The 27,105-nt window shown below is 37.1% G+C and overlaps 1 pseudogene; it reads right to left on the bottom strand.

Moving 5' to 3' along the window:
- The window catches only part of LOC113076772 (lysine-specific demethylase 6A-like), a 42,250-nt pseudogene that overhangs the window by 10,737 nt on the left and 4,408 nt on the right, over positions 1-27,105 (bottom strand).

Here is a 27,105-nt window from a genome sequence, read left to right as displayed (position 1 = left end):
TGGAAAAACATTGAAAATGAAAATACAGTAGGGGTGTCCATGGTTAACCGATTAACCGATTAACCGTTAAAAATTGTGTAACCGAGTGAAACATTTTGCTCGGTTAAGTGACGTCAATGGCGTGCATTGAATTTAGTGGTAATACATTTTTGCACCACCAGAGACCGCCAGAGCGCTCCCAGACATTTGTAATGTCCACAAGAAGAAGCGGGCTGTGACGGGGCAAAATGCAAGTATTGCAATACAGTGCTTAGATATACTTCAAGTACAACCTCGTTGTTGTAATCTCAACAGCCAACACCCGGGCATCATTAGGCCGGTCAGGACACACTGGATGCGTGGCGAAAGCATCTCAGCTGCGTGGCGTGTCTGTTTTTAATTCGGTTCCCATGTTAACAGGTTAGAGCTTGCCGACTGCCTGCGTGAGACGCGCGGCTCAGGCGCTGCTCGACGCGTGCATGCTAGAAATAGAACCGACGCCTTGTTGGAAGCGTTTCCAGGCAAAGTATAATAGGAAAATATGTTTATATGTCATTTTGTACAAAAATACATATTAATTCATGACATTTTGATATTTGAAAGTCTATAGGTTGACAAATTCAGATATAAATGTAATTTAAATAAATAAATAAATAATTATCGATTTTCAAATATTGTACGTGTCAAACATAGTCATAGTCATAGCCTTAGCGAGGCGGCCGCGGAGCCTGCTTGTTACCTTTTGCCTTATACATTTTAGGCTTATTCTCAAATTCAGATTGTTTTAATAGGACAATTTGACCGGAGAGATAACATTTTGTCGGACATTCCTTTTTTTTTTCGGCCAATGTCCGGAAATTACTATGGTTACGGTTACTATGGCACACTATGGTTAACCGAGTATTAACCGCTAAGGGCCTCGGTTAACGGTTAATGAAAAACTTGAGAACGTGCAGCCCTAAAATACAGTGAACTACGACATGAGCACGGCAAGTATGTCATATTATAATGAGATTATTAGCTACTGTAAAATAATGTAATGGAATCTTTGTTCACCGTGTTCTGTTTTAAACTGTGAAGGCGAGCCAGTGGATATCATACAAGCAACGTGCAAACTTTGAGCAAGTAAAACTTATGCCGATGAACGTCTTTCACAATGATAGTGAAAGTAAAAACTGGCCGAGTTCAGAGATGACAAGAGACAAATCTCCTAACGTGGTATAACGGTTAGAATTTTTTTTTTTTTTTTCTCTTGTGCCCCCAAACATAGTGAGAACAATGAGAAGACACATTATTCGTGTGGAACAGGTTGATTTTGAAACTTGGTGCATAAAATGTAGGGATGCACCGGTTGACCGGCCATAAATCGGAACTGGCCGGTTTTTGCTTAAAATACGCGATCAGCAATCGGCCGGTTTTTGGTCTTCTTTAGGTCGATTTTTCCGGAAGTGCAGCCGCGTGCACAGACTACATTGTAATTGTTCACTATGTCATTTGTGTGGAAGTATTTCGAAATATGTGCGCAGGACACGGGCAGCCGTTCAGCACTGGAAGTGCAGAGCTTTATGTCTGATGCACAGATAGCAGGAAGCAATCAGCCGTTGGTGTACTGGCGCACAATTAAGAGTCCCTTTTCTGTGCACACTAAAGCTGCGCGAGCTTACGGTTATCGGTCCGAGCCCTGAACACGAGTAGACCGTGAAGAGATGTTCAGATCAACTTCTCACATGTTGGATGAGAAATTAAACGGACTAAACTGTGACGAAACTTTTTTTTTTTTTTTAGTAAAGTGGAACTTGCATATTCGTTTGAAAAGCCAGAAGTAAATGTCAGTTCTGGATGATTATTTTTATTTTACCTTAAAATTACATCGACTTGATTTAAAAATCACCTGCTGTAGCACACTGACAAAAAGTGTTTCATTCATCCAATTAAAACATTTTAGGGTAATGATTCACATCTATTTTTTTTTTTTACTTGAGAGAATAGTTATTTATTTTTATTGGCTCAAGTTAAAAAATATATAGACGTGAATCATTACCTTAATTTATTTATTTATTTATTTTTTTTTGATTAATCTATTCATTAAAGCATACTTTTATTTAGTCTGTGAATAAAGACATTGGTAAAGACCTTTTATTTAAAACCAAATTTAAAAACAAAAATACTGAATGCTGATCAAGAAACATCTTATTGATTGTGTGTTGACTGTGTTTGGATTGTAGAACTATGCAGTTATTGCCTCTAATTTCACAAGGTTACAGTTCATCTTTTAATTTAAGGCCAGTTCTCTGTAGTTTCAACCAAATTTAAAAACAAAAGATAAATGCTGATGTCTGTAACATCTATGTTTGTATTCAATGTAGGCTACTTATTGTGCGGTTACTGCTGTTAATTTCAGATGGTTGCAGTTATTGTTTTCAATAGCCAAAAGCCGGTTTGGCCTATTAAATACCAAATAATCATCTTGTTTATGCACACTTTCCTTTCTTGTTTGTTGCTTAAAGATTTAAAAAAAATAAAAAATCGGAAATCAGAAATCGGTATCGGAATCAGCCAGTTTGTTTGTAAAAAAAATCGGTATCGGTCATGATCGGTGCATCCCTAATAAAATGTATAAAGTGTTACAGAAGTGTAACAATGTTATTTAGGCTATAGGCCTATAATTCATTGTAGGCTATAATAAACCTGTTTTAAAAAGACAAAACATTTTCATTGAGTAGTCTAAGGTAATAATCTAATGTTTTATTTTCCTCACAGGCTGTGAGTCACAAAGTGTCAGTTATGCAGTGATGCACTATGAAATTGTTGCGAATGCAAATTAATTGTGATATTAATTTTATAATATAAAAGTATAAAGGTAACCTAATAATAACAGGTCTAAATTCATTGGAAATGCCAAATACTCTAAATAATGACAATATTTAATGATTTTGACAATATCTCTGGCTATAGTCCTTACACACTAGACCTCTTTCAACACACTCTATTGAATATTCACCTTCTTTTTTTTTTTTTTTAAGTAATGTTGTCCAGTAACTTGTTTCCATTATTAAAGCGTTATTTATCTGTAAGGCTGCTTTACGTTTGATTTATGTTGAAGTGTTTAATGCCTTTTGATGATACTTTTTTGGTAATCAGGCTCTCAAAGATTATGTAAAAATGTGGATTTAAATTTATCGGCCATCATATCGGTTATCAGCTTTCATATTTAAAGAATTATCAGTTATCTGTATCGGACAAAATTTTCATATCGGTGCATCCCTAAATTCTTCCAATCAAGATCCAATCAAATCCCAGTGTACACTTTTCAATAACTTACACGCAGAAAGACAAATTCAGTAAAACAATTCTTGCTTCATTCATTACTTCTGTAATTGCCATTAGTACATGTCTACACATATATAGCTACTAACTGATTCTGACTTGAGAGATGAAACACAGCAACATCATGAGGATGTGATCCTGCAGTCAGACACAGCTAGTATTGTACATTATGTTGTGTGCAGAGCATAGAAACACTCTCTCTGAGCAGCATGACCACAACACTAATCACAAACCTTTCAACAACCCCAGACATAAAGAACCACCAGCTGCTCAGGTTACAAAGAAACCAGCCCAAAAGCAAAGCTTTTAATAAAGCACTGAACCTGACCCAGCATAGAGGTATCTAGAAGAAAAAACCCATCTACTTGCATAGCAACAACTGAGGAACATGGCCATGCATTAGAATGTACTGATGACCAGCATACAGAACTCAAAGATACGGCTTTCAATATAATACAATCACTGGAGACAAATCAACAGACAATACCCAAAATGGATACCAAATTCATGTATTTTAGAATAATGGAAATATGACATTTTAACAATCTCAGCACTTACTTGCCTACAAATCATTGCTACCTTCTGTCAAAATCAAGAAAACATACAAACACACATCTATCTGCTTCATACAGGCATCATCCAACAAACAGAAACATGGATTACTGACCACAGAAAGCTCTTTGTGCAGAGCTGATCGCCACTGATCAACTGCTTCCTACACGCTCGCTCGCTCTCTATGACTCTCGACTGGCAAGTAGATAATGCAGCAGGATTACCAGTGTCTCTCTTTCTCTCTCTCTCTCTCTCTCTCTCTCTCTCTCTCTCTCTCTAATACTGATTACTATTCAAGAGAGAGCAGCGGCAGCAGCTGAGAGATGCTCTCTCCACACTTCCAGGCATTTTATCAAGCACACAACATACGGCTGCCGTAAGCTTTCACTCGCTCGCGCTCTGCAGGAAATCAGGACAGAAGGACAGGAGAGAACAAGGAAAAAACAAGATGAGAAAAGCAGGGGGCAGCAGGCAATACAACAGTTCTAACAATGGAAACAACACAAATTTGAGGAAGATTTTCTTAAAAAATATAAATAAATAAATAAAAAGAATGAATAAATAACTAGATGGAACATAATAGAAAGCAACACGGCAGCCGAGAGACACATATTTTAGCCATTTTTAACTCTTGCATCTTTAAAACTAAATAATTGCAACCTATCCTACAGTGGCCTACATTAGACATACAGTTTTTAAAAAATATATACATCTAGACACACATACACGATTTCAAATACATAGGCTAACTGTAAAAAAAAAAAAAAAACTGGGGTCAGCAAGTTTTGGTTGCATGAGGATACATTAAAATGAACAAAGGGTGCATTAATCAAGTGAAAGTAAAAACTTTTCTTACAAAAGATAATGTTTCAAACAAATGCTGTTCTTTTGAGCTTGCTTTTCATCAAATAATTCTTTTTTTAAAGCCTTTATAGCGTTTTCTGCCTTTATTGGGACAGGACAGTAGAGAGCTGAAAGGAAAGCATTGGGTGGAGAGAAAGGGGGTTGAGATCAGCAAAGGACCTTGAGGAGGGAATTGAACTTGGGTCGCCGTGAGCGCAGTTGCGCTGTACATTGGGACACTAACCATGAGGCCATTGGCGCAACCTCAAAGAATTCTGAAAGAAAATGTTTCCTAATTTCCATTTAAAAAATAATATAAGCAGCAAAACTGATCTCGAGATAAAAGACTCTTGATTTTACTTGAATGATTTCTCAAGAATCATGTGACACTGAAGGCAGTAATGGCTGCTGAAAATAATCATTAAAGGAATAAATTACACCTTAAAATATAATAACAGGGTCATCCGTTTAGGGCTGGGCGATAAGTAAAAAATATTTACATCTATATAACGTCTACTTAAGACCCATGTCCAACACGCAAAGTTAAAAAATGTGGAAATAATTAATTTGGACTTAATTACTGTCATATTAAAAAAAAAAATTTCATAGTTCATGCTTTAGCTAACAGAAAACATTAGCTTTGCTGTTATGTTGGTGTTTCTGATCATTTCTGATAATCTGTGTTTGAAATTAATTTCATTTTGTGATGAGAACTATTAGGGGAAAATAATAAAACCCAATTTTAAGTTCCTCATGGTCAAGTTGGACATTCTGGCTGAGATTGTAAGAATGAAAACTGCATGTTGCTGCCATATAGTAATGTCTTGAATAAAATATGCCTATTTTTTGTTGTTTCTTTTTCTTTTTGGCATTATGACGCATGTAGGCACATTTCATGACGGTAAGTTTAATTTTCTTTATTATAACAATTGTAGTGTTGTTTTTAAACTTGTAGTCAAGCTATAACTTAGGGTATGTTATATTTATTATACACAACTAAAATCATGCAGGGAATTTTTTCCTTTCTGGTAGCCTAGTTTGGAGGTCTCTTTTGGCCTGTTTTTATAATGAAATAAAAATAACTGCTTTATTTAGAAGCAGGGTAATTTTAATTTCATATAGGCTATAGAGATATAGGCTAAGTCTATTATAATGTCTTCATTTATGACAAAACTTTATAGTGTTATACAAAACTTTATAGTGCTATATCTTAGCTTAAACAATATACGGTATACACTGTTTTAAAAATCTGTAAAAAAAAAAAAAATGTAATGTCACTATGTGAGCTGTATAAATAGGCTGTGAAGGCTGGTTTTTCATCATTAAATGCTGTTTAAATTAATATTCAGAAACCCATGCGGTGCTACTATGTCTTTTTTCTTTTTAACTTTTAACTGCGGATCAAAAAAAGATTCGGCCTATACCTCAAATAAGGATAGATGATATTGGAACACATCTATCCCCATATCTGCTGATTGGCTTCATCACTCCGTCTCCTCTCCACCAGTAAGCTGGTGTGTGGTGGGCGTTCTGGCGCAATATGGCTGCCGTCGCATCATCCAGGTGGATGCTGCACACTGGTGGTGGATGAGGAGATACCCCCTGTCTATGTAAAGCGCTTTGAGTGCCTAGAAAAGCGCTATATAAATGTAAGGAATTATTATTATTATTAATTATCTACAAAATAATCACATAAACCAATGCACGCTGCCATTACAGTAGTCACAGAGCCGAACAACAGAAAAGTAAAATATAAACTGAAGTTACAAAAGGGATTCAGTCAAGACCAGTGAGGGATTCTTTTGTTCTTTGTAGAGTTGTTCCGATTCCGATACTAGTATCGGAAATGTCACCGATACCACAACAAATTCCGGCATCGGCCAGTACATGAACCCATATACCGATTCGATACCATTTTCTTAACAAGACCTAGTTATGACCGCTAGCTTTGCCTAACTGCTGCACGGTTCTTCTCTACTGCTCAGAATGCATTGCAAACACAGGAAGTTGTGCTGTGTTGCCACAGGCAACCTCTGTTTAGAGCAGCGAAGAAGAAATGAAAACGCGTTAGCAGCACTGATCTATATATGACTGGATCTGATTAATATATAATTTTTTTATATTCCTAGACTTATTTGTTGCAGTTTTTTATACAGTTATATTGTGAAACTAAAATACCTTTTTTTAGTTTCAGTGTTAGATTTTTGGCTACATTCGAAGTTCTTTTTTTCGCTTATGAAAATAAATAATATTACTGTCAAATTCATGTCAGATAATAAAAATACTGTAATAAATACAGTAGTTCACCATGTATTTGTTCATCACCTGTATGGTGACTATGGTGCCATGTTAAATATTTTTTGCGACTTACTAGGTTTATCATTCGTAATTTTTTTCCCCAATAATGTTGATAATCTTCTGTTACCTGACTGCTGACATTAATATCGCGATACTTATGAGATATCATCGATATGTGATAATAGTCATATCACCCAGCCTTACATCGGATGCAAAATGCACTTTTATACATAAAATGTGTGTTGGCAGTGTGTGTAAATAACCACCCTATAATGATATAAGTTCACCTAGTCTTTTTTGTTTTTAATCTACTAGAATCAAAATCAAATCAAAACAAAGCTTCTTTTCTGTGTGACGTCACACAGACGCAGGCCCTCCCACCAGTTGATTGACAGTAGCGTTTCAGCAGACTGGATTGGTGTCTTATCTTAGACCCACCCTGAGTGAACGGTCATAAGTTTGAATCGTTTCAACACCAGAGCAGATTTAGCCAAGAATGTCTCCTAAGCGATTGAGGCATGTTGTTTTTGGATGTAATGCATAACGCATCAGTAATCGTTTGCTCCCGACATCTGAGCCTCTGAAGACGCAGTCCATTATGTTTGTTAGTGAAGGGAATGCGCCCCTGATCTACCTAAATGTATCTTTGTTTGCGGGGATGATTCGTGATCTAGTGTCACCTACTGAAGAAGTTAGTATACTTTTTAAAATTATTATTATTAATCTCTGCAAATTGCCTTTCCTAATAACATGCTAGTTAGCAAGTTAAACGATGAATGCGGTTAAAGTTTACCATCTCTCAGAGAGCGACTCGAAAGAGAGGGGCAGGGTGAGCAGAGCTCATTTGCATTTAAAGCAGCATGCAAGAAAATGGCTTACTGTGTGATTTTACTCTACCACTGAAAAATATTTGAGAAGTATTAGAGTATTTAATAAATATGAGAAGTATGTTATAGACTTCATTAAGACCCTAAAGAATCATATCAACTTGTGGAAAATAAGCATCCGATAGCCCCTTTAAAATAATTATTTTAATTTGTAAAAAGATTTCACAATATTGGTTTAGATACATTTTATTTTGAACAATATGTATTATTGGTGAATATGAGAGACTTTCGAAAAACAAATACATAAAATTTGAACCGTAGTGAATACCACAGTTTTTATATGGAAGTGAGGAAGGAAGTGAAGTGACATTCAGCCAAGTGTGGTGACCCATACTCAGAATTTGTGCTCTGCATTTAACCCATCCGAAATGCACACACACAGAGCAGTGAACACACACACACACACACACACACTGTGAGCACACACCCGGAGCAGTGGGCAGTGCGGCGCCCGGGGAGCAGTTGGGGGTTCGATGCCTTGCTCAAGGGCACCTAAGTCGTGGTATTGAAGGTGGAGAGAGAACTGTACATGCACTCCCCCCACCCACAATTCCGTCCGGCCCGAGACTAGAACTCACAACCCTTCGATTGGGAGTCCAACCCTCTAACCATTAGGCCACGACTTCCCCTAATCAGCTGGAAAGGTGGAAATATATAAAAAAATATATTAATCTTAATATCAACTGGCATTAATTAATAGCTTGAAACAAACACTAAAACAAAAACACAGGTATATCACATATCTCTTAATGCAACTGTGTCTGAGCAAAAAATTGAAATCCCAAAAATGAATATGCATAAATATAATACACAATCCAATTTTCTTAAAGAATGTCACTGCAAATAAACAAAGTATGGTGTTTTTACAACATTTATGACATGTAACGCAACAGATACGTTGCTTTAGAATGCAGATGTAATAGCAAGATCACCTCTTGTTGTTTCCTATTGCAGACAATTACCAGAGGGTTATGTTCGAGGAGTGTAGGGTTGTATGAGAGATATTCACAGAATGCATGGAGAGTAAAGAGAGCAGTGCTGCCTGCCCTCAGAGTTGCCGGTGAGCATTCAGCTGGCTGACAACGAGCCCCAGCCAGCACTTCCCCAAAGCAGAGGGAGGACGTGCTGCACGTGCAGTTCTTGCGACTTATTAACACTCACTCACTCCCTAAGGCTCACAATATACTGAACAGTAAAGGATGGTTGAGGATGTCAAATGCACTGCATTTACACACATTCAACCTCTGCCGTTTCATAAGAACCACCCACTCAAGAATAGACTATCTGACTGACGAATAAAACGACCATTCACAGACAATTTTACGTAGTTTATGTACAGCTGAGGATCTGATGCTATACACATCATGAACATAAAATCAGTAAGCACACTGGTGCTCAAGACCAGTGAACAAGAATAGATGAGAGAGGTTTGGAATAAGGGAAACATTTTCAAAAAGAAGGGGAAGAAAATAAGCTCAAAAATCTAATTATCTGCTCAGAGGTTGTCTTTCCTTTAGCCCAGATGGCTACTCAGCATGCACACACTCACATTAGAAGAGCATGTAGAGATGTTAAAAATCACAGTCTCCCCTGCCCTCAACAATAGGAGAGAGATTCATAAAAGAACAGTAAAGTAGATCCAAAAAAAAAAAAAACACTCTAAAAGCAACAAAATATAAGCGAGTAAAAAGACTACACCAGTGTATTTACTGACAATACTTTAAAGCTGAACAAAATCCCTTGACAGAGGTCAAGAATCACTGACCTACAAAACAGTTACCATTTGCCAAAAACATCCTGCAGCACTGTAATCCCTGACCAGAGTAGAAGAAAAAAAAAAAAGTATGGAGGAGCTAATTCTAAGCCTGCTAATCAACCTACTACATACAAACAAAAAACACTTTTCTACAATACTGAAATGCACAAATAAATGTTAAATGAATACACTTATCAACAAGCTAAATTAAACATAGCATCATGGAATGTTAACAATTAGAAGGAAATCAGATCAACTTGTTCCTTAGTTTGTAAAAAACGAATGGCCCTTCAGTTTAAAGTCATATTTAAACTGCTGTCACGAACACGTAAAAGCTTATAAACTCAAACATTTGCATAAGTAGGGCTGCATGATTATTCGAAATTAAATTGCAAAGGCAATAAATGGCAATTAGTCAGAAGCTGCGATGGTCATGTGTGTTTTTCAGAGAAATCGGCCAGAGGACACTTGTGCAGAAACACGAAATATACCCCAAAGAAATAAATCCAGGAAATGCCTATGGCTTCAGCTGAATAAAAACAAGATATTACTGCTTTCAATGATTCACCATGACGACTAAACACACGATTATGGCAATCAGGGCTGTGCAATTAAACGCATTCGACTGTCATGCACATCTCGTCAGTAAAGCCAGTCATTATTAGTAGTAAATCACCATCACCTGCTTTCAGTTTAAGGCCTGGTTCACACGGGACGATTTTAAAATTGTCGGCAGATTTTCCAAACCTGAGAGACCCCACACACGGCGATAAAAAATCACGGGTCTAACAGTTTTGGTCGCTCCGTGTGTGGTGTGCAGCCACACGGCAATATCAACACATCACACACGAACCGATTTGACTCCCGAGCATTCCCAGGTCAGACGGGAAATCTCGCAAAATCCCTCGAGATCAAACGTGACTTTAGAGTAAACAATCATGGCGGACGAAGAGGATGCAGTGGCCATAGTTTGTGCTTTGTTTTTAACGGGAAAAAAAACATAAGAAAAATAAGAAAAGGCGATGGTCAAAGAGGTGGAGACGACGCGAGCATGGACTATACTTGCTATATCATGATATGGAGATAAGTTGTTGTTTTATCTCATAGAAATGTTGTTACGTACTACACAGATTAATAACCGTTGAAATAAACGTTCATATATTAGTTTCCATGTACTCTGGTGGACTGCAGTTGTGGATGTAGTTATGCCCATCGACTTTATTTGTATTTGTTATATTTGTTATATTGTATACGCCGGCTGTTTTGATTATGTTTCCCGGTACTATCACTGCCTCGTCACCTCGCGTTCTGATTGGCTACACGCCACAGTCCACAGGCTGCGTGATTGTTTGTCCTCGGGGGACACCACACACGAGAAGAAATCGGGCAAAATAAATCCAACATGTTGGATATCCCCGATTTGAGATCGGAGCGGTCCCGACATTCTTCCGAGCAGAGGAGATTAGTCTTAACACACCACACACGGCAGGAATATTTGATCAGATTATTTTACGATAATCGGAGCATCCTAAGATTGTCGGAAGGGCTGAATCGGGGCTAAAATCGGCCCAATTATCCTGCCGTGTGAACCAGCCTTAAGCGGCATTCACTACACAGAGCTGTAGTTCACTGACAAATAGGTAAAATCGTGTTCATGATCACAGATTAAATCGCATTTGATTATGAACGCGATATCACCTAGTTTGTCAGTGAACTACAGCTCTGTGAAGTGAATGCCACTCAATCTGAAAGCAGGTGATGAAGATTTACTACAAAATCACAGGACCGGCTTTACTGAGGAGATCTAACAATGACAATCTAATGTGATTAACTGCACAGCCCTAACAACAATATGGTTTATCGGTGTATATAATAATGCAATGCTAATCGACATAACCTTTTACACTGCTTAGAATAATATGAAATGTGTTGCATGCTTTATTCTGTGTAAGAAGCCACATCATCTCACAGAAAGATTTATTTCAAACATTACTGATGATGCTGTACATCAGTCCCACAAACTCATTTAACCTGTCCAAAACCAAATGAGTAAAAGTAAATCTGTACCGTATGAACTGTCGTCAACTTGCTGCGTGAGTGTTAAAATGTCCTCCACAATTTCACAGATTACCTTCATTTTTCAAAACATTCTGCAAAATTGTCTATTAATAATTGCTTATTACCGTTGACTGTGAGTGACGTCACTTCCCAATGCAAACACCCCCAATAAAATGGCCCCACCCCTGTCACTTGATTGACAGGTTTCCATGTAGACGTCGGAAATTCAAATGCAAAAGGAATTGCGATTCCATTTGAGTTTGGGCAGTTTACATGCGCTGTGCAGAGTGAAAAGGCAAATGTGGTAATTAATATTGCCATGTTAATATGACATGCTCATAGCTCGTTAGACATGAGAAATGCATTTGCAAATGGACTTTACTTTTTCATTTGAAATTTGACACTCACTGTGCATTCGCAAAAGAGAAAATGCAAACGGTAATGCAAGATTTGCAATTGCATTTGGATTATGTCACAATTAATCAGTCCCTCCAGAAAAACGTGATTATGCGATCGCCTGATTTAATGCATAATCAGCCCAAGGCCGCATATTTATGCAGGGTCACTTTTTTTTTTTTAAATATGCTGCTCTTTTGCCGCATAAATTGTCGATTTCAGAAATCAAAATATGCGGGGCTAGCTTGATTTCATAATCCCTGTATTTTCGTTGTAAAAAACTCTATATATTAGCAGAAAGTTGAAAAATGTTGCGTTTACTTCACACAAGTAAAGCGCCATTATCCCCTTATTGCCATGGGAACCTTATGAAGTGACATAATTACGTGACGTGAACATCATCTGCAAACCCCGAGATGAAACCAGGGTGAAACTTGAAACGCGCAAATCATTCTTATTTCCCAACAAAAATAAGCGCAAAAAAAACACGCGAAGCAGTTTCCCGATTTGTTACATGATAGTGGAGCCAAACTATATTGCGAGAACTTGCGAAAACTGCGGTTTGATGAAATAGAGAAAAAAAGGTGATTCCCCCAACACCCCCTTCTCACTAGGCTACTAACACTGTTGTATGTAGTTTCATTCAGAAGTTGATGCAACTTTACAGTTGTAAGATTGCACTTTTTTGTACAGATGTACAAATGTACAGTTGTAATTATATTAGTAGTATGTAAAATAATTTACGTTGCAGTAAGAGATTACAACTTAAATATTCTGTGATTAAGTATGCTCCCTTTTGGGGAAATCACCTTTTTTTTTCTTTTTCATCAAACCGCAGTTTTTGCACGTTCATGCAATTTCATCGCATAAAATTGAAAAAATATCCTGCATATTCCATAGCATTTTTTAAGAAAACGTGCTGCAAAATCAAGGATTTTTGCCCGCAACAATCACAAAAAAAATCTGCGTTTTTCTGGAGGGACTGATTAATCTAACAGCGTGTCCCATGCTTTTTAATTCTCCCTCTCTCTCTCTCACACACACACACACACACACACACACACACACACACACACACTCATATGTAGTTTATAGGGACTCTCCATAGACGTAATGGTTTTCTATACTGTACAAACTGTATATTCTATCCCCATACACTACCTCTATCCATCACGGAAAAAATGCATGTTTAAAATTTCAGTGAAACACTGTTTAGTTTTTTTTTTAAGCTTTTTGGTTTATGAGGGCACAGGAAGTGTCCTCATAAACCATGTTTACATTGTAATAACCATGTCATTATAGATTCCATTTGAAAAAAAAAAAGTTTCCTTTATGAACGCGATTTTTGCGGAACATGCCGGTGAACTACAGCTCCATGTAGTAAATGCTGCTTTATCTGAAAGCATGTGATGGAGATTTACTACTAATCACAGAAGTGGCTTAACTAAAAAATGTCCATGACAACCGCATTCAATTAATTGTGCAAGCCAAATTTTAAGTATTACCACTATTTGCCGAAACAGAAAAAAAAATCTGCCCACAGAAAAGACACCTTTAATGTATAACCAGGTTAATTTAGAGGTATCAATTGCTAAAAAGGCAAACTGTAAAAGGTGTGCTTCAAATAAGACATATAATGCGGCCTGCTGTTTCAAATGGAAAACAATATTCTCCAATACAATCCTTGACAAATGAACTGATGACAATGCCAGCAGTCTGGACTAACCTACTGTCACCAGCATCACAATATTTAATAATAAACACATTTCAAAAGCGAATGTGTTTTAGGGCCCACGCATCGATGGTCTGAGGGCACCATCGATGTGTGGGCCCTAAAACACATTCAGAAGACCAGTGTCTTGTATTAAGGCTTATTTAACCAACAAGCTTGTTAGTAAATACATTACAGAGCATGCAGCTACTGTAACTCCAACAGTAGAGAATGGCACTAGCAATGCCAAGGTTTTTAGTTCAAGGGTTTGATTCCCAGGGAATGCACAATTAAAAAACGTAATGCTAGAATGAAATGCTAGTCACATGCCAAAAGCACAAATTTTTAAATGTAATGTAGAGGAGGAGACTTAGCCATTAAAAGACATACCTTGAGGCTCGACTCATAGTCTGTGTTGACTTTAAACATCAGGCCAAGTCGCAGATGGATCTCCTTGACTCTTGAGAAACTAGGGTCAATGTAAAGCACCTCCTGAAATGCCTTAATCGCCCTGTGGAAGAAAAAAAACAACAACAAATCTTAAGGAAGAGACATACTCATTTATAGATACAATGTGATTAATAAATAAATATCATGTGCTTCCTGTGGCACATGTGCTTCAAAAGGAAAAGCAGAAGCATTATTGCAATGGAAATACTAATGAAACTCGTGCTGCATGGTTGACTCTGTTGTAACCCATCTATTTATATTCCATATATGCATGACATTCAAATTTATAACCGATAACAGAGTGCCACACACACAGTGGACTATTACACTTGATCTCCACCTCTAACGGAGATTGCAACACTTGGTCGGCTCACAGCAGTGGGTTTTGCTTGCTTATACAATGTTCACTCAGACAAACAGAGGGTGTTTTTGCTGAGTCACAGCCCACTGAACTCAATGACCCCGATCCCCCTCCTATCCCCTCCCTTCCAAACAGTCTTTTCTGCTTTTCTGCAGAGCACTGCAGTGTGTGAGAGCTCTGCATGACAGAACGTAATGCTTTAGCATCACTTCTTCATTCCCTGTAAATCACATCACTCTCACAAGAGCTAACGCTATATGACATTTTAGAAAAGGAAATTGAAAAGATCAATAAATAGGCAAATGTACACAATCAATTAGCATGGTGACTGGCATTATAATTAAATCTTTCTTGTGAATTTTGAAGGGAAACACAAAAGATATTGTGACCATGAACTGTGAGTTTGTTCTCATGACTTAATTTGTTCCCTCATTTTAGTTAAATCATAGGTTAACAAGGGAAAAAATTAAACATGAACCGTAGCCACAAACTTATTATCATAGTATTGAATTAACAAGCTGATTGAACTAATACATTTTTTTTATCTCTATTTTTTCAGCAGGACACAGGAGTATTTCACATGTGCCAGTATTCAGTTTCTCTTTCCCGGCAGCTCAACATCCAATAAATGTTTCACTCGTGCTGAAAATATTATTTGCTTTTCTGCCCATTTTTAAATGGTGTGTGAGTTGCTGTGGAATATTAGGAGAAAACATGAAGATATGAGACAAGAGATGGGCTCCAACCTGTTCCCAATATTTGATGTTCAAGGACTTTGTATTGTTTCTATTTTAATGTACGTTTAAAGTTTAGATCCCATTAAAAGCATAATTTGTACATTGTGAATTATTTGTACAAAAGATCCAGCCCCCTCACAGTTTCTCACAGCCCTAATGACTTGCTTGCTTTGCGTCTGCTGCATGCATTTTGCACATAAGCCACAACCCCAAAGCTATGCACCGTGCTTAATAGACCTTCAATTAGTTTTAGCCAAGGCTCGACATTAAACTTTGAAATGTGCTTGTGCTTTGGACAAGTAGATCAGTTGTTCACTTGTCAGAGTAAAAAATGATATTTATTCTGAAGCTATAGTCTCATCAGTGCTCTATCAGATATTACTTTATTCAGCATATTTGTGATATTTGCCTTTAATTGATTGCTGTTAAACTTTAACTTTATGAAGAACATTATTTTCTTATTTTTGGTGTCGTTCGAGTTCACATGCGATTTTTCAATCGTGTGAAAATGGTGTATGCTCGTAGCTCGTATCATGTGCGAGGAATTACGAGCAGAGCAGAGTGCCTTACAGGCACTTCCCGACCTCCCGATCATTTTTAAACATGTCTAAAAAGTCTGTGAGCTATCGGTTTGAATTAGTGACGTGCGCTGTTGAACGAGCCGATTTGTTGATCTGTCTGAAGTTGACCAATCACGAACTAGGAAAACCACAGAAGAAGAAAGACGAAGACTGCAGTGCCACGGTGAGTGTGGACTATTGAACCATGATAATAAACTAGTGTTGCACGGTGCACTGATACTTCAAAAGTATCGCAATTCTTGGAAATTAAAAACGTCACGATACCTAAATGTATTAGTATCGATACTTCAAAGAATGACTGCGTTCCAGATTTGTTAGAGACGTATTTCATGTTAGTGTGTGCAACGCACGCTTCCAGTGCCTCCTTATGTACGTCTGTGTTGCAAGCAAAAAAGCACTACTGCCTGTATTAGTGGCTTTACTAAACTGATTTGGCTTTACTAACATGTGTGGATAATCGCATTAAATAGTTTAAATAAGTTGTTGATATGAACAAAGCATGAGGTTTTCTTGCATAAATAACATTTTCATCGTTTGGTCAAGAGAGTTCATATATAATATTCACATTAATCTGGGATTAAACGTGGAGTTATGTTCTGTATGCTAAATATGAAAACGAGCGTATCTGCACAGCACCTATAACTGCTGATTGCTGATCGAGATTTATATGCTTGGCTCACTGACCCTGTACACTCATTCATCAGTTCATTCAACTCATTCACGCATGAGAAGATCTCTCGATCTCATTCAGTGAAGGACGGATTCGTTCACTACATTCATCAAATCACATGCTCCGTCACATCTTGAGTAACTCTTTGACAGTATGAAACAGTTCAAAGAGCTGTTCACGAGCTGCACATGCGCTGCTAATAGCGCCGCGCTCGCGCGCTGCTGTGGAGGGAGGAGCTTCAGTGAACGAGAAATATGAGTCTAGTAGCAACGTATCTTATGTGATGTCCCGATGCGCCGGTCGGGGTGGGTAAAGAAATGTTACTTTATTTGCGGGCTGGGGCGGGCCAAATTATTTCATAAACGCGGGACCCGCGGGTTAAAAAAAAAAACGACCCGCACATCACTAGGCTGCACGTGCGAGCACAAGTGATACTGTGGCTGCCGGTCCATGACTGGTAGAAAAAGATGACGCTCAATAAATATGACGCTCATTAAAGCTCACTGGCTGAGTTTTCTCCTCTGAAAGAAAAGGTTGCACAACTGACAGAATAAGATACAATATCTGATATATTGCTGCTAAATTTTATTTGCTTTTTTTTTTTTACTTGAATGCCATTGCTTAAATTTATATTATTTATCTTTTGACATTTAATCTTCTGAGTTCAGAAACATTGTTTAATATAATTGCTATTCATATTTTTTATTCAAAGTTCAGAATCAAGATAAATTAATTACTCTTATGTTTCTTATGATAACTCAGATAATGCTACTAAATGTATTTTTTCTTTAACTTGAATGTCATTGCTCTATTTTATTTTTTATATTTTGATATTTCATATTTTGTTCAAATGTTTAATATATCTGCTGGTCATATGTTCATTTATTAGTGTGTTACATGATTAGAATGTTGTCCCAGTTGTAAAATAAAGCACATCAATGATATTTGAGAATGCATTTTCCCTTTACAGGAAAAGTATCGAAAAAGTATCGAAATCGCAATTCTTGACTAGGTATCGGTATCAAAACAATAATTTTGGTATCATGACAACACCATAATAAACTCACTGAACTCTGACTGGAACAGCTAGCGCTGTATGAGGTTTCTAGCAGTTTCTAGCAGTTTCTACCCTGGTTATTTTGTGTTATTAAAATTTTAACTAGGCAAGCAGGACAACTGATCTGCTAAAAAGACTGGAAGCCAGTAAACTAAATATCATAAATTACATGTAGTCCAAATCCCATGCCACAACCAACCCAGCATGTAACCACATAGCTAATCATAAAACAGCTGTTTTTTTTTTCCATTTCAAGACTCCACAAATAGAAAATTGAAAGGCAAATAAGATTACTTAAACCACAAACTTTAGGTTTTTATAAACAAAATCTGGCTAGATTATCTTCTAGTACCAAGTACCACAAATAATTGACATAACTGCCTGGCTATAGGCTACATCTTTTAGTCTGTCAACCTTGCTGGCATTGAAGATCCCTGAATTACAGCGATTAGCAAGTGAGTGAACAAGAACAAAAAAACAAAACAGAATGAAAATGAGGGAGAAAAAAATGGGAAGCAGCTCATCTCAGTTTCCTTTTTGGGAACTGAAAGGCAGAGAAAGATTACCTCATCATTTACTAGCAAGCAAGAATCCATGACTGGGTCACATGCTCTAGTCACTAGTCTCTGCACACTGAAATTAATGATCGAAGTCCAGAAAAGTCTTAGTATATATATATATATATACACACACATACATACATACATACACACACACATACATAGGACAGAACAAGAACTGCTATAAATAATCTTTCATTGCGCAAAAGTATTATAATACAAAAAGCTCATATACAGAGCAGCACAAAGCGCTTATGTGCATCCTATGTGCAGAATGATGCGCTTGAAGCAATATTTCAATCACAGTCGTGTTACAGCATGCAGCGCTATGCATAGAGAAATTCAAAGCACAAAGGGAAGATATATTAATGCAGAGTTTATTAAACCTGTGTGATAGTTTATTGAGCCTTTTCTTTTAACAGTTTTAAATTTCAGTTATAGTGCGCTCTTGAAGAGAGTATCATTGTGTTGACTGTCGTAACCGAATGTGACCCACAGTTTGAATTCTGAATGATGACAGACAGACCCAGCGGGGAGAAGAGTTTAAGTGAACTTGAATTTAACAACTTAAATAATCATCTGTAACTAACATTAAACATTGGAATGGCTTAAAAACACCTGGACTTAGACTTTATGGTGCTTTATAATGTTTCTGTGCTTTTGTGGGACTTAATAACATACAATAAAGCACAATATCGTATTTGGATCGGTCTCATCTGACCAATACCCGATTCGACAGAAAATGCCAGTATCGAAGCTGATACTGATACGAAGTATTGAATTGATGATTCCCTAGTTACGATCAACTGGATAACTTGACCTACAAGACAAAAGTGGTTTAGACTTTCAATGAGTAATTGAGTCAAGGACCTGAAAGCTACATGTGACCAAAAAAAATAAAAAAATAAAACACAGAACGGAACATAATGCTCCAGATTCAAAAATAGTTATGGTGTGTGCAAAGCGAAATTAATATTTGCATTGCATTCTAGATTACTCACAGAATGTTTTTCATGTCACTTGTGTAAATATAAACATTACATAATGCTCTCCTCCATTTTCTGATATAACCGGACATGTCAATAAGCTCTTCCCTGATTGGTTTGCATGACAACGTGTCACATGAATTTTCTGCTCAAGCTGAAATGTTTTAACTTACGAGGAAGACACATAAGGTGCATATTGCACATTTGTGGAAACTGCGATCCTTGCCGCAAATTCATGTCTTTGCATCAGGGATGGTAAGATTCACTGGTTCGCATTGGTGCATAGGCATAAAAGTTAACAACGCAATACACCGGTTTAAAAAAGTTTGCATAATCTCCAGAGGCAAGCCTCCGTTACACCTACTTAACATCCATTTTCGCATTTTTCTTGTGCTAATTGAAACACATCACATGACCGCTCGTTTACCTTGCAAGAATGAATAGCGATATGGCGTAGCTTGTCAGCGATCTACGGCTCAGTCTATTAAATGCCACTCCAATTACAAGCAGGTGATGGCTATTTTAGCGGTGATCACGGAAGCAGCTTTACAGATTAGATGCGCATGATCATATCGTTAGATATATCGCCCAGCCCTACCGGAGCGCAAACCCGAGCCCATGTACAATGATATAAATTAAGCCCGAACCAGACCGAACACGTCGGGTTCCATCGGGTCCCGTCGGGTCCGGGCAAAGATCTTAAGCTCTAGTCCCTAGTTACTGAGTAAAGTTGCAGCAGTAGAAAACGCAGCTAAAGTGACCAATAACATTCTCCTCTCTAAACAGGTTCTTGAGTGTGTTCTCTCATCTCCACTGCTGCTACATGAATATAACGTATCACATCACTAAAGGAGACCATGGCATGTCCTGAGAGAAGCATAATACAGATTAAAATGTCTATTTTAACCAAAGAAATAAAAGTGAAATATTTGTATCTGTCACATATTGAATTGCATAGCATCATATTTTTTCCAATTGCATTGAAATGTATTGTGTTGTATCCAATTGAAATCGGATCGCACTGCATCGTAATGGGGTGAATTGGATCGCACCATCGCAACGCATCAGTTGCTGCTTCATACGTATCTTTAATGTATCGTATCATTGGCTATGCATCAAGATGCATATTGCATCAGCCTCAGTTATGAAGTTGCACATCCCTACTTTGCATTGACATTGTATGTAATCTACACATGCAAATGATTAAATCTGCTTTTGGTGTGCACACTATATCAACAGCATCTGTGACATTGTACATCCCCACAGGTAAAAAAAATGACACTTAAAATGCCTTTACTGTAATTTTAAACAAGGAAAGACAATTTCCAAGAAAAAAAATCAACTATACAGTTTCAAAAGTACAAAACTTAACTTCACAAAACTAAAAATCATATGCTTCAGTATGACACTATGTGATACAATTGCTAACCAACCTTAACCTTGCCTGTGCAATGATAAATTATCCATTAGACATTTTTTACAAGGCGCAAACTGCCTACAGGCATTAGAGGAATAGCCATTTCATCCACTTAAACACTAAAAGGACCATTTACGAAGAATTTATTTAAAAGAAAAGAAAAAACATTTCATATAATAAGAGTACTAGTACTCTTACTAGCTTGTACTAGTACTAGCTAATACTAGTACTAGCTTTTCATTTGTGCTTTCAACCCCATCTACTGACAAATGCAGCATACTTTCCCATACCAACTGTTTAACGATGCAGATATTTCTAACAGCTATCAACATGTCATTCCTTTTTTACTGATAAACACATCTAACAGAGCATGTCTGAGGCATACCCTTACAAAACCAACATGGTATGCCTACCTTCTCTGTCCAGAATGGGCATCTGAGGGGGTGCGCTGTACTGCCCTAAGACAAGGAAAGAGGGGACCTCCAGTAGTAAATATCACAATTGCCAAATCAATAGCAATATCCTATAAAATTTATACGCTATAGATTAATATATAAAATTGACCTTAAAACACTATAGGGGAGGGGGAAAAAAGTTGACTGATTCATGAATGAGGGAATGTGATGCTTTTCCCATAATTCTTTTATACCTGACCGCCATTCTGTGATGGTACAAAATTACCAACTGACAACAATATTGGTCTTTGGCAGATTTTGGCAGAATGTTAAAAGTAATCTAATGTAACCTGACTAGAGACAGTATAATCATATACATTTAAGTGAATCCTTATGGATCATCAATATTTTTTGGGGGGGACCTATATAAACTAGTAAAGACAACTAAACTGGCCAAAAACATGAGATGTAAAACAACTCATTCAATAATCAAATTAGAAAACATAAGTTTCCGTGACCCTTTAAAAATACTAACATTTGATAATTTTATATGTGCAAAAAGCAACAAACAACAGAATATGAGGATTCACACGCTTTTCCTATCACTTCACGCACCTGCAGTGCTTCTGCGAGTGGAGAAAAACATAATAAAGCTAGGTTATATACAGGGGTGCACATCATTTTTTTCAGCCTAGTTCTCATAAGAGAACCAGGAGATTTGGTTTGGTCCTCACACTGCATATAGTGTGACCCATTAAATGCAACTATAAAAAATGAATATATAATAGTTATAATATTATTACACTATTTAATTTGTTTAAAAGAATAATAATAGTAAATAAACTAAATAATAGTGTGAGATAATATTATAAAAAATAAAAAGCAGTCTTAGTATTAAATACAAATGCATTTATTTTATAGTAAATAAACTTAATAATAAAATGCTAATATTTACTACTACTTTGTTTGTTTGCCTCTTTAAGAAGAATCGCTTTATGTATTCCCCAATTTGGAAAAAACATCTAAAAATAAACAAAAGCGTTTTCATCATATTCAAACTTTAAATCAGCAGTCTTTTATTCTGGCGGGTTGCCGGCTTCCGGATTTAGCGCTGCTGATTAAAGAGTGTCAGTCACAGTTTTGTATTGTGCTTTGAAATGGGAAGTATAGCCTAAATTTATGCTTTCAGGTTGAAAATAAAACTTATATAGTACAGTTTGTGATCTAAAATGGTAATTGTGCATTAACAGCTGTCAACCATACCGGTACCCAAATGCACTGTCAGTACATATTTATATAACGCATTTTTTATTTTGGTCACGCATGCGGACCCTGCTGACCACTTATGTGCACCACTGGTTATATATACCGAATAAATAGGCCTATACAAGAAATATATTTTTTCTTGAATAAATTACAAAAATGAACGAAAAACGCAACATTTTGATTCATTTTTGTGCTGCGCGAAAGGAAACAGACGGCAGAAAGCAGCATCCTATTTTTCTTTAGGCTTTTTTTACGCTCGAAGATTTGTTTTTATTGTGAATGTACACAGAAGGCAAACCGTTTACAATTTCGATAAACTTTATGACTAAAAGGAGAAGTTGCTTCCACTGTTAGAAAACAAAAGAATCAAGAGATTGCCCTAGCGCCACATGCAAGCACAAAGTTAAGCTTTACTTTGACAATGCAGCCTGTTCATTATGATAATAAAGTACAGTCAGTCAAACATATGGGGGGGACACACGGTTCAGTTTAAATATATAATAAAATCTGTGGTGTTAAGTGTTATCACTATACCGCCATGATGTTATGCAAAACATTTTGTTTCAAGGGGATATTGGAACGCGAGTGAAGTAGACTATAATAAATAACTTGGCATTCAAATACATCGCAAATAGGGAAACATGATTTTGTGTCGAATGAGAGACCCAACATTGGTTACAGTTTGTTCATTTTATCCTAAACTAATTTGTTTTTGAGTTGAAGTACTGAAATAAATTAACTTTTCCACGACATTCTAATTTATTGAGATGCAGCTGTAGTTGCCAGTTCCCCAGCAATGTTTTCTGCTTGCACTTCGCTGCTGTCGGCAGCACTGCCAAATAGCATTTTGGCTGTGTACTTGTAGAACGATGCAGAGAGACCAATGCAGAACCAGGAACACAAATAACCATGATCTGGGTAAATTATAACGGACCCAGTGAACTAAATTCAAATCACCTCTGGAGCGAAAGTTTGTGGATCATGTACAACTTGAAAGGCACTCTTACATCAGCCCACACACAACCTTAGACTACAGACAAAAAGAGAATGAAGAGCCCCTTAACTCTGAACCACACAGTGCATGCAGACATATATTTAACTGCCTCCATTTTGTGGTTTAATAGCATCTTGGAACAATAATTTTAATTCAATTAATTGCTTAGCCAAAGCCACCAAGAGATACGTTCTCCGAAACACTTCAGTTATTCATCGACAGAAAGTGGACAAAAATAATGCACATACTTTCTGCAGTCTTTAACAACAACAGCAAAGACTAAAAAAAATGATATAACAAAAAATACGAACAAGAGGAGAATAAAATACAGAATTTCTAATTAGTCTGTAAATTGAGAAAGCATCAACATCACACTTCACGTCATGAAAAATGCTATTAGGGATGATATTTCAACAATGTTATGTTACAGATGAAAAAAAGAAAAAGATACTAGATGGAATGCATGAGAAAACAAATGCATTATAGAACACAGTAATTCTGAACTTACCAGTGAAAAGCATTGTAATGGAAGTAAACCAAACCAAGGCCATATAAAAAGGCAGCATTCTGGAAAAAAATAAAGCTGAGTTAGAAACATAATAAGAAGAAACTATTCATTAATTCATCATAGTTTAATTAATCAGCAAAATGTCTTTCTAATAAAGGATGGCACCGTAAGCATGATTAAGGATAGTTTACCCTCTCAGCGGGTCTGACACATCTGCGCTCAGCAGGGGACAGAAACACCTGCGGCTAATGAGCATGTGTTAAACTAAAAAGGTGGCAAAAGTTTTCCTCTCTTGCAACCATAAAAGGTTATATTTCCATAACGGAATGTGCAAGACAATATGGATCAATGAAACATTATCATGTGTGAACCTCTTATCTGTGCTCACAGAGGCCAAGCGTGACTAAAACTGAAAGCCACTGCGGCTTGTCTTCCCCACAAATGCACTTTCGTTAGATGATGAAACTATATGGTAATTTGGCAAAGTGAATAACTTAAGAATTAAACTAGAACTGGGCTACAAGGTCAAACAAATACAAACCCCAGTCACCATTTACATATAGACAGGGTGAGCTTCATGAAAGCCAGTATATGCAGCGCAAACCACAAAACTTGCAACCAATTTGTATTTTTTGTGAGTTTTCTACTTTAAAGCACTGGAAGAAAAGTAAAATAGCTTAAGCTAGACAATCAAAATATTATTACATGCTAGAATTATAAAAAAAATCAATCTAAATAGTCAATCATAAAATGCAAAAAGGGCAAGAAGGTAGGATTATCCATGAATAACAATATATATTAAAAGGCTGTTGCAATTTAATCAGAGTAAACCTACAGGAAAAAGTATAGATAAAGCTAAGAAAGTTTTGCATTTATGGGACAGACATTGCATTCAAAGTACATTTTATCAGTTCATGCATTCCAATGCACTGAAATGACAAGCCTGTCACAATTTAGATGAATGTGACAGTTTCATCATCTTTCTCTATTCCAATGCAATGAGGAAGTCAACAATGACAGGGGCTTTCAACGACTGGCATGACAGTGCACGCTACTTATTTACAATCTAGAAAGGATGACTGTCTCACAAGACCTCGGACAGCAGTGTGAAGTCAGGACAGGTGTAGAATAAAACGTGCCAAAAAAGAACTGAATGCAAAGCATATGGTGCATCACTCTGACAGGTTGATGCTACTGCACACGGGCTGCTCATCACACCTGCACAAATCACACACAGCTGTCTGAGTGCTGAGACAGCACCCTTTTTAACCCCTTCAACGCAGGCACACATTTAGAACATGCCCTGACTCTGAGAACAAAAACTTAAATCGGGGGAAGGAAAAATACTAAGCTAAGCTAAGTACTAAGCTTTGAAAAAGGTATGAAATCTGCAACTTCCACAGCTGCGGTCTGCAATGTTTCCACTGGCAAATTTTCCATTCAGACGTCCAAACTAAACAGTGCCAATGCAAAACCGTAATTTATAGTACGAACGGTTAGAAACTACCTAATAGCTCACATAAGAACGTTTAGTCCATCTGTGCTGGAAATCAGTTTCTATAAGCCGTATGTGGAGGCTTAGCGCCTGGTAGGTAAGAGATGACACTTCTACAGTTGACAGCCGTATCTAAAGTCAAATCACGTTGAAAGTTTACTCTGCTATGGAAAAGCCAAAGGCGTCACTCTTGCTCTAGGAGAGAACCCAGAACTGTCAGAGGACATTACTGACACTCCTACAGAATCTCATTTCACGTACAAAAACATTCTTACAGACAGCTACACCTAGCAAGACACATCAAACTGAACTGTTTTCACGAACAACAGACACCTGGAATTACATCTGTTACAGGTGATCCAAATGCAAGTAGCCATACTACAAATAGTCTACGGAGTCTTGTGCGTGCATTTGTTCAGTTCTTATTGTAATCATTATTGCTTAGCAAACTTTAAGTTTAAAACCCTTGTTTTGACGGAATGATTACGCCCCCTTTTGATACTGTCTGTGATGCATTAGAGCAGTGGTGCCCAATCCTGTTCCTGGAGATCTCAGTTCCAAACGATCAAAGTATTCCTGAAGATGTTAATCGGCTGGTTCAGTTGTGTTTGATCAGGGTGGAGCTGATCTCTAGGAACTGGATTGGGCACCACTGCATTAGACAAATGAAATGTTACCACATGCATCTACAAATACCTCCAAAAGTGGGCCTGATCCTGTCACAATGAATTCTCAAAACACACTGGACACTGTTAACATCTGTATTTAACACTTCCTACACATTGGTAGTGTAAACTGTGCAAGCGCACAACCACTGAGAATCAAGCATCCATCACCTTCAGGCCTGGATTGGCTAATCGGGAGGACCAGGAGAATTCCTGTAGGGGCGGTCTGTTGTCCTAGTCTGCCTACACTGACAGCAGCCCCGACCCTGCTCTTTTTGTTTATTATATTCTCGCAGGCCCACTCGCAGGGTTGCCAGCCGTTCCGTATAATACGGTATCGTCTCGTATAAAATCTATAGCCTATAGAATGCAGTCTGTCCCATATTTGCAAGCAATCAATCCTCTGTCGTCTGCTCCCGTTTCGCAGCGAGCGGGACTCATGCTAACGGCAATTCCATTTCACTATACGCATTTTGAATTTTCCAAATCAGTTTGGGAATGCAAAAAACTTATTGATCATGGGCCAATATCCAATCAAAACACTCAATCTACCAGAGGGAAGATGCCTCTCACTTTTGTAAGTCAATTCTGTTGAATGGAGAAAACAAAATAGGCTAAATCAACTTCTAGCCAATTGGAAAAGTACAAATCCAAGGACCAGAAGTAGCCCACATTCTTCAAGTTTTCTTTGAGTGAAAAATATACATTTTCATTCATTCATAGGCTATATGGTTGAAATAAAATTTTAGTTCAAAAATCTAAGTGTCATTCAAAAAAAATGCTTTATTGACTGATGTTTAGTTGTTATGCTTTTAACATTTCAATGCCATTTGTATGTATGCACTTTCAGAGTATTTGCAGTATGCAGAGACTATTCTGTAATGGCACAATTTACTCAGGCCGATTTAGTTTTTTTGACAAAATTATTTTTAGAATAATTGTATGTAAAAAGTTTAAACAAAAATTTTTATTATTATTTCTGAGAACTTTTTAGGCACACATTATGGTATACTACAAAATATTTTGAGCTTCCCTTTCTTATAAATAATCAAAACTGTCCCTTATTTTCCATTTCTGAAGTTAATTGGCAACCCTAATGATGACGTTATTATCTTCTGACTACTCCGACAGAGGCACCTTTCTAAAAAAAAATAAT

Source organism: Carassius auratus, unplaced genomic scaffold, assembly GCF_003368295.1.
Source record: "Carassius auratus strain Wakin unplaced genomic scaffold, ASM336829v1 scaf_tig00021222, whole genome shotgun sequence".
NCBI classification, from domain to species: Eukaryota; Metazoa; Chordata; class Actinopteri; order Cypriniformes; family Cyprinidae; genus Carassius; species Carassius auratus.
Note: the sequence above shows the minus strand (reverse complement) of the source record. Positions and strands in the feature narration are given on the sequence as shown.